Source organism: Sciurus vulgaris, assembly GCF_902686455.1.
Source record: "Sciurus vulgaris genome assembly, chromosome: 13".
In the NCBI taxonomy this organism is placed as follows: Eukaryota; Metazoa; Chordata; class Mammalia; order Rodentia; family Sciuridae; genus Sciurus; species Sciurus vulgaris.
The window spans coordinates 26331263-26341479 of NC_136474.1; positions in this window are offsets into that span (position 1 = coordinate 26331263).

A 10217-nucleotide genomic window follows, 5' to 3' on the forward strand; every position below is an offset into this window, starting at 1 on the left:
TCATGTCATCTGTGATTAGAGAAAGTTTTACTTCTTACTTTCCAGTCTAAATTACTTTTATATCCTTTTCTTGTCAAATTTCCCTGGCTAGAACTTCTAGTACATATTGAATGGCAGTGTCTAGTCTTATTCCTGATCTTAAGGGGGAAGCATTCAGTTTTTTACTATTATGTATGAAGCTAGCTGAGTGTTTGTTGAGTGTTATAATAATGAAAGTGTATTAGATTTTGTCTAATGCCTTTTTCACTTTTCATCAATTGAAATTAAAGTGTGGTTCCCCACCCCCTTAAGTCTGTTCATGTGGTGTATTATGTAAACTGAATTTCAGAAGTCAAAGAAATCTATTTCTGAGATAAATCCCACTTGATTATGGTGTATAAATTTTTATGTGCTGGTGGAGTCTATTTGGCAGTATTTTATTGAGTATCCTTGTGTCTGTATTCATGTGAAATGTAAGTATGGAAATATGAGTGGTGCATTTTGTGATGTATTTGTCTGATTTTGAGATAAGGACAATACTGGACTCACAGTGAGTTGAAAGAAGAGTATTCCATCCTTTTTTATTTTTTTGGAAGAGTTTGTAACAAATTCATGCTCTTTATATATTTGGTAGAATTCATTAGTAAAGCTGTTTGGTCTTGGGCTCTTCTTTGCAGAGGTTTTTTGATTACTAAGTCAAACTCTATAGGTCTATTCCAATTCTTAAATTTTCTTCTTGAACTAATTTCAGTTTTTCTTTCTAGGAATTTGTCCTTTTGATATAAATTATACAACTTGTGATAAATGGGTGTTTACCATATTCCCTATGTAATTATTTTTATTTCTGCTGGGTTGGTAATTATATCCCTTCTTTCACTTCTGGTTTTAGTGATTAGAGTCAACTCTTTTTTTCTTTTCTTACTCAGTGTAGGTTAAACTGTTAATGTAAAAAGGATCATGCCCCATGATCAAGTACTTAGTGTATTGAGTCATTTTGTTGATTTTTTTTAAACAATACTTGGTTTAGTTGGTTTTCTCTATTCTATTTTATTAATTTTTACTAAAATTCTTGTTATTTTGTTTCTGCTGCTTAGTCTGCATTGTTTCCACTACTTCAAATTCTTAAGATGGAAGGTTGTTGACTTGAGATCTTTATTCTTCTTTCACATAATTTTCACATTTCATCTTCAGTTTTATTTATCCTGGAGTACATTCTAATGCCCTTTGTGATTTTTCTTTGATCCCAATTGGTATTTAGTAGTGTGTTGTTTAATTTTCACATATTTCTGAATTTTCCAAATTTCTTTATGTTATTAAATTCCAACTCCATTGTGACTGGAGGTCATCATTTGTGCAATTTCAGTTTTTTAAAAATTAGTTAAGGTTCACTTTGTGATCCATCACATGGTCTGTCTTGCAGAATGTTCCATGCATACATGAAAATAGAGCACATTCTGTTCTAGTTGGGTACAACATTCTATAGATATTAGGTCTAATTTGTGTATATGGTTGTTGAAGTCTTTTATTTCTTTGTCAATATTTTTCCTTGTTGTTCTACCCATTATTTAAGGTAAATTATTGAAATATCCTGCTACTATTGTTGAATCACCTATTTCCACCCTCCATTCTGTCAGCTTTTGCTTTGTGTATTGCAGGACTCTGTTGTTAGGTGTATGTATGTTTATAATTGTTATTACTACCCAATAGATTGACATTTTTATCACTTTTATTTTTATCTCTAGGAAAAATTCAGGCTATTTTGTATGACAGTAATATAGACATTCCTGCTTTTTTATGCATAGATGATATATCTGTTTCATCCTTTTACTTTCAACCTATTTGTGACTTTGAATCTAATGTAACTCTCCTATAGCCAGCATATAATTGGAATAGTTTTTACCCAGTATGACAATTCTGCTTTTTCATTGTATTGTTCAATCTATTCAGTTAAATGCTACTATTGATATAGTTAGTCTGTTATCTGACATTTCAATTTTGGTCACTTTATTTTTTCCTTCATTTCATTCCTCTATTCCTCCTTTACTTCTTTCTTTTGTGTGAAGTGAGTTTATCCTAGTATAACATTTTAATTCCTATAAGGATCTGTTTCCTCTAACTTACCATGCACATGTTAGTTGATCAGAATCTTCTTAAGATTTCTACTTATTTATTCCATTGAAATATAGAATGGCATACCTAGAAATCTCTATTTCCTCTTTCTCTCTTTGTACACATCATACCTGTGCTTGTTAAAAGCCTCTGAATCCATTGTCATAATTATTACTTTATAAATAGGAGCTGAGAGAAAAATGGAGAGCATATGTATGTCAATCGAGTTTGTTTTATTTACCTTCTAGTTTACCTTTCCTGGTTCTCTGCACTGGTGCCTGTGGGTTTAGATCAACATGTGGTGTCATTTCCTTTCACCAGCATAACTTTGTGCCATTTTTGTCAAATATATTACATTTACACCCCCAAATAGTATCTATATTTGATGAAACATTGTCTTATCTTCCTTCACTTTCTTAATATATGTATATATTGTTTCATATAATTAATTTTTAAGTCAGTTAAGAGAAAAAAGAAGATATGCATTTATTCTGGTTTAATAATATAAAAAGAATTAGATAACTACTTTTAATGGTGTTCTTTTTTATGTGAATTTGAATTTGTGTCTGTGTTTATTTGCTTTCAGCCTGAGGGACTTCCTTTAATATTTCTTATAAGGTGGGTCAGATAGAAACTAATTCTCCTGGGTTATGTTTATCTGGGAATGTTTTTAATTTCATCTTCATTTTTGGAAGATTTATTTTCTGGATATAAAATTCTTAGTTAACAGTATTTTTCTCTGAGAACTTTAGCTATATCATACTATTGCCTTGTGGCACCTATTGTTTTTAATAAAAAATCAGCTGTTAATCTCATTAGGGTTCCCTTGAATATAAAGAGCCATGTTTCCTTGTTGCTGTCAAGATTTTCTTCTTGTCTTTGGCTTTCAGCATTTTTTACTATGATGTGTTTGGGTGTGAATCTCTTTGTATTTATCCTAACTGGACTTTGTTGAGCTTCATAGATGTAAAAAAGTAATGTTTTTCACAATTAAAAGTTTTTAATCATTATTTCTTCAGGTACTATTTTTGTTCTTTCTTCTCTCTTCTAGTATTTCCATTACATGTATATTTATGTGCCTATGAATACCAATTACATGCATGTTTATGTACTTAAAGATGTTAATTTTTCTTCACTCTATCTTCTGTTATTCAGATTGCATAATTTCTATTGATTTATCTTTCAGGCTACGTATTTTTTGACAGTTCAAATATACTGCTTGAGTTCCTCTAATAATTTTTTTATTTTATTTGTTACACTTTTAAATTATATAATTTTCACTTGATTCTTTTTTTACCATTTCTGTCTCTATTGATATTACAGATTTGATGAAACATTGTCCTTTAGTTCTTTTAGTGTGTTTATAACACATACTTAAAAGACTTTGTTAAGTGTGACATCTGGAATTTCTTATAGTCACTCTCTGTTGCTTTGTTCCTGTGTATGAGTTACATGTCCCTGTTTCTTTGCATGTTTTATAATTTGTTTCTTAAAATCTAAACGTTTTAGATGATATATTGTGCAACTTTGAGTACTGATTGCCTTCACCCCTCCATGAGACTTAATTTTGTTGTTTGCTTGTTTATGACTTGCTAGACTACTTTAGCAAAGCTCATTTCTCTCACAGAATAAAGATTTTGGTGTCACTCCTCAAGGGCACATCCTTGGGCATGCACACAATCGCCCTGGGATGACAGGGATTTCAGGAGGACTCTCTATGTCCCTTTTCCTTATCTGTCTGTTAATCTGTTTCATTTGGTCTTATTTTCCTTACTTCAGGCTCCACTAATTACCAACTGATTGTTTTGTTGTTTTCAACATTGCCCTGGAACATAGATTTCTGAGCAGTTTAATCCAATTAAATTTGGTTAGGGATAGATTTTGAGGCCAGTCTTTAAGGTTTGTTCCATACTCAGGAGGAGGACTTCCTTAGCTGTCTGTTTCCCTGGCTCTTTCTGGTGAACTAGATAGGTTATGGTTTAGCTTATTTTTCTTACTTAAAAGGCAATGCTGTTTCTGAAAACATCCTCAGGCTTAAACTTTTCCACACTCTTTCAAATAATCTCAGTTTCTTTGTGGAGGACTTTAGAACCCTCTTTTCTTACGTGCTATCTCTCCCCCTGGACAAAGTGTCTGGACCCTAAATGGAGCTGTGTAGCCTCTAGTCTTCATGTCTTGCCTTTTGTCCATTGGAAACAATGCCATAATATGGGACAAAGGTCTGGAGGTTCAATGGTGCAGTGCCAACATCTGCTTTGTTCTGGTGAAGGCCCCATGGCAGATGGCATTACAATAGCAGAAGTGCATGAAGAGAGGTCACAGGGCAAGACAGGCTGCGAGAGAGATTCGGGAGGTGCCAGGCTTGCTTATAACAACTGCAAGAGCAGAAAATTACTGCTCCCACTTAAGATCTATTCACTTCCCAGTAGGCTTCACCTCTAAAAGTAGGGAGGCAGGATGGGATTGGGCCATGGCTAAAACCCACAAACACCATTCTTTCTGAGTCTTAGCATGTTTTCTTGCATACCTACTAACATTTGTGTATAAGTCTTTGAATAGATGGATTACATTCTTAATACCCAGGAGACCATTGATGAGTCCTCTGCAAATATACCTTATACTTTATACTTGAAACCACTAAAACTTGGTGGAAGTAGGTCACTGGGGCACCCCCTTGGACTATATCTTGTCCCTGGCTTCTCCCTTTCCCCATCCCTTTGCTGCTAGGGGCTGAGAAGCTTTCCTCCACCATGATTTTCTGCTATGATGTTCTGCCTCTCCTCCAGCCCAGAACAATGGAGCCAACCAACCATGAACTGAAGCCTCTGAAACTTTGAGCTAAAATAAACCTTTCCTCCTCCAAGTCATATCAGATATTTTGGTCACAATTATAAAAAGCTAACACAAGACTGGAAAATATAATCTATATGATTTAAATTCTTTAAATTCATTAGGACATTTTATTTCCAAGTACACCTGAAAAAAAATGTATGTTCCAGTGTAGTTTTCTGTGCATAACACGTGCATTGACTTGGTTCTTGATGTTGTTGAAGTGCTCTGTGTCCTTATGTGTATTTGTTTAATCAGTTCCTCAGTACGAAGGGTTAACTCTCCACCTGTGTGGCCTTGTCTATTCCTCTCTTTAGTTCTGACATTGAGTTCTGTCAAAATACTCCTCTGCATTTGGAGTCTCTGATATTAAGTATGCGAGAGTGTGGAGTCCCTATGTCTTCCTGCAGAATCCACTTATTGTGAATGATTCTTTCTCTAGTCTTTGTTTTCCCACCTAGTAAATATGTCTCCATCTGATATCATTTCTTTTCAGTCCAAAGAACATCCTTTGACATTTCTAGTTGTTCACATCTGCTGCTTATGAATTCTCCCAGCTTATCTTTATATGAAAATGTCTTCATTTTTCCTTTGTCTTAAAGGGTGTTTTATAAGCTATCAAATTCTAATTGATAGGGTTTTTCCTTTCTTTCAGCATTTCAAAGATGTTATTTTACTTTCTTTGATGTGCCTTGTTTCTGATGATAACTCAGCACTATTTCTTTAATTTTTGCCATCCTATTTACGTTTTGTCTTTTAGCTGTGCTGGGTATTGAACCCAGGGCCAGTACATTCTAGGCAAGTGCTCTACCACGCCGCTACACCACCAGCCCTAGCTTTGCTTTCTAACAGTTTGAATGTGATGAGCCCTGGTGTGGTTTTCTATTTATCCTACTTGAGTTTCACTGAACCTCCATAGTTCCCATCCAAATTCAATCATTTTCTACACTATTTCTTCAAACTTCTTTTTCTGACTCTAATATCCCCCCTCCCCCCTACCTCCCCACCCCCACACCCGTCTTCTTTTGGGACTTCTGTTGAACCTAAGTTGAAGTGATTGACATTGTCCCACATCTCTCTGAAGTTCTCTTTGGGCGGGGCTCTTTGTATCCCCTGTATGCTTCATGTTTTTATAGTTCCTATCGCCTTGCTTCAAGTTCACAGGTCTTCTCTTCTGCGGAGTCCAAATTGCTATGAAAGTATGTTAGTTAGATCTTCATTATTGGAAAAAAAAATACCTGAGATAAACAACTAATAAGAAGGAAAGGTTTATTTTGGCTCAAGGCTTCAAGATATTTCACTCCATGATCACTTGATTTCTTGTTGTTGGGCCTGTGGCCAGGCAGGATCTTATGGTGAGGAGCACATGGGGAGGAAAACTGCTCACCTCATGGTCTCCCAGGAGCATAGAGAGACTGGGGAGGTGCTAGGGTCTCAATATCCCCTTCAAGGGCACACCCCTGATCTAACCTCCTCCCACTTGGCCCCGCCTCCTGAAAGTTCCATCACACTCCCATAGTGACATGGGCTGGGGATTGAGCCTTAAACACATGGGCCTTCTGGAGAGATTTTAAATCCAAACCATAGCCAAAACCCACCTAGAGAATTTCACTTTGCAAATATGTTATTTATCAGCTTTAGGATTCCGGCTTGCTTCCATAGTTTCAATTTCTCTGCTGAAATGCCTCTTTTCCTTCATTCATTACATCCATCCTCTACCTTAAATTCCTAAGGTTGTTTGAAGTTTTTGTCAGCTCATCTAACACGTTTTATTTCTACATCTATTTATGCTAAACTTTGTTTCATTTTGTTTCTGATTGTGGGTACCCTTTTCCCTGTTTCTCTGCATGTCTAGTAATTTTTATTACATTTTAGACATTGTGAATGCTATGCTATTGAGAGGCTAAATGTTATTGTTTTTCTTTAAAGAGTGTCACCTGGTTTCCTGACAGGCAGTTGGTTTACTGGCAGAAGACGTTGATCTGGTTGAGGCTCAATTTTAGCTTCCTTTTATTGGTTCTTTTTGGTTATACATAACATGAGGATTCGTTTTGACAAAATTATAAAAGCATGGAATATAATTTATTCCAGTTTGGACCCCTGTACTTCTCCTTCTCTCCCCTTCTCCCTCCCCCCACTCCTTCCCTCCACCTTACTGATCTTTCTGCTCTTTATTTATAGTTTTTTTTTTTTTTTTTTTTTTTTTTTTTTTTTTGCATTACTGGGGATCGAACTCAGGGCCTTGTGCTTATGAGGCAAGCACTCTACCAGCTGAGCTATCTCCCCAGCCCCTATAGTTTTTGGTTTTTTTTTTTTTTTTTAATTAGTGTCTTGTGGATGTTCATGATGGTGAGATCCACTGTGGTATATTCATATATGTACTTAGGAAAATTAGGTCAGGTTGATTTTAGCTTTTTAAAGCTGGGTCTGCAGTAGCTCCTTACGCTGGCTGGTCAGAACTCCAGTGTCTCTGAGAACTATACCCCCTCTGGAATCGCTCTTCAGCTCTCAATCATCCTACAGTAGCTGTCTGCTAAGCCTTGCAGAATTTCATCCTGTGTTTGCCGCTTAGTGTTCTGTAGAAAACTCAGAGTTTACCTTGAAGAAACCTTCTCCAGGTCTGTTCTTCAGACTACCTTGCCCTGCAGACTACCTGTCTCGAAAGTCCTGAACTATGGTCTGTTGCCTCTGCACGTGGAGCTCTGCCGGTTTTCATCCTGGGGCCACAGTTTGGAAAATGCTTTCGAGCACAGAGCCAGAGTGAATACAGAATTGGCCTGTGTGTTTCCTTTTTCTCAAAATCACAACTCTGATTCAGCGGATGTTCAATGCTTGAAAAGAGTGACTTCATGTGTGTTTGTCTAGTTGCATCATTGCTTATTGGATAGGATGAATCTGACACTTGGTACCCAGTCATGTCCACAGCTGGAATTCAGGCTCCCTCCTTGTTGTTCAATTTGTGTATTACTTATATTAATTTTTTTAATGCTGGCATACATAAAATTGCAGTGCTGGCAGTGCTTGGCTCACCTTGTTTGGCTCACAGCCTGCTTGCCTGTGCACAGCCATCGTCTCTGGGCTGCCCGCTTCTCTTCTCACGGGAGGCTTGTGGTTTGGAAAGAGCCAACCCTTGGTTTGCTTGTGGGTTCAGCCACTTACTAGGTCTGTGACCTTGGGTGAGCTATTTAATCTCTCATCTCCAGTTTCTCACGGGCAGAATAAGGAGGACAATCCTCCCTCGTAGGCATCTTTGAGAATCAGAGGAAGTCGGTCCTCTCAAGCGCCTGCCGCAGTCTGTGCATGGTGCAGATACCTAATAAGCGTTTCCTTCCTTTGTCTTTCCCACTTGGTGCTGGAGCAACGGAACTTTCGTTCAAAGCCTGGAACTTTCCTTCCTCCCACTGCAGTCCTCATTTTTGGAGAGCGCATTAGCGGGTTGTCCAAGCAGCCAGAAAGCCAGTGGAGTCAAGTCTTGCAGACGGCATCCAGAAAGCTGTTAGGAGTGACAATGATTGGGGTTTGGGCTTCAGATTTCAATGCCACCCCAACTCTTTTGCTACCTTTGGCATCTGGGTGCTTCCAAAGTTCAGTTTTCTTATTGTGGAATGGGGAAGGTGTGTTCTTTAATAAAATGAGAACCTGTCCATGGAGATGCCTGGAAAGGATGATTTTATGTTATCATTGTATCTTCAGGTCCTCAAGTCTGCACATGTATTGATGCTGCTGGTTACTTTCTGCCTTCTCAGCCTTGTACAGAAGTTTCATCACATGGAAAAACTTCCCTCCAATGGTCATCTGATGATCTCCTAATCATTCTTCAAAACCCCACTCTGACATCCCTCCCGTGCTCCATCCTGTCCTCCCTGAGAGGCTTGGCAACTCACTCTTTGCCATTCTCAGCCCTTCCTTTTCCTGACCACTATAGCAGTCCTGCTGAAAGGAACTGTCAACTTTGTCCTGTAAACCCATGGAGCAAGACCCAGGGTTTCATCCATTCTCAGATGTCCACCTGGGAACACTGGGCTGGTCAGGTAGGAGGTGATCAGGTAGGATGGATGATTGGGTGGGTAGTGGATGGATGGGTGTGTGAACAGGCAAATGGATGGATGGTGGGTGGATGGACACGTTCATGAGGAAATTAATGTCTCCCCCACCTGCCTGTGCATCTCCTCTGGAGCGTTAGCTCTTTGAAGATCGGTCCCTACCTCCCGTGCTTGTATTTGTGTATCTAGAGCTCTTGCCAAGGAACTAGCCTAGTCTACTTTGCATCTCTACTATCTGGAAGTTCTTTGAGGACCCAGGTCTCGTCCATCAGGTTTTTCTTTGTATCCCCCTTGATACACATCCAGGGTCTGATACAGACCCTGTAATGACTCTCCTTACTGGGTCCACAGTCCCAATGACCTACCACCCCCACCAGCACTTCGTACCCATGCCCCAGACCTGACCATCTGTTTTAGTTAGCTTTTCATCACTATGACCAAAGCACCCAAAGAGAGCAACTTCGAGGAGGAGTTTATTGCGGGCTTATGGTGTCAGAACTCCCAGTCCACAGGGGGCTGAGTCCATTGCCCTGGGCCCAAGGTGAGGCAGAACATGTGGGGAAGGACCCAGGTGGAGGAAAGCTGCTCAGCTCATGGAGCAGAGAGAGAAGGGAGATGGGCTACAGAAAAGATGCCCCCTTCCAGGGCATGCCTCAGTAACCCACCTCCTCCAGCCACACCCCATCGCCTACAGTTACCACCCAGTTCATTCAGAGTAGGATGGGCTGATTGGGTTACAGCTCTTCCAATCCAATGATCTCACCTAAAACACTCCTGCATTAACACAGGAGCTTTGTGGGGACACCTCATATCCTAACCATAACACTACCCCATAACAGCTCCCAGTGCTGTTTCTGGATAGCTCAGCAGACATGCTTGGTAAACCCAATCATGTCATATGTGACTGGCCCTGCAAGCAAATTAGACAGTCAGACAGGAGGTCTTCCAGCAGTGCCACCCCCTCTCCAGGACAAGGGGCCTTCCTGCAGGACGAAGCTCAGAACCCAGTGATGGAAGCACCTAAGGTCCCAAGAAGAGTGAAGAACTGGCAATGCTGCCAGCCATGGGTGAGGTTACAGGAAGGCCATACACTCATGTGTTTGTTAATTCACTCGACTTTTATTAAGTACCTACTACATACCAAGCACCTAAGAGTTAAGCAGCGGGTAAGTCAGACAAGTCCAGGAGCTTACTATATGTGGGGTGAGCCAACAAGCAGATGAGCCCATAAGAATAAACTATGATTCCAGGTTAGGG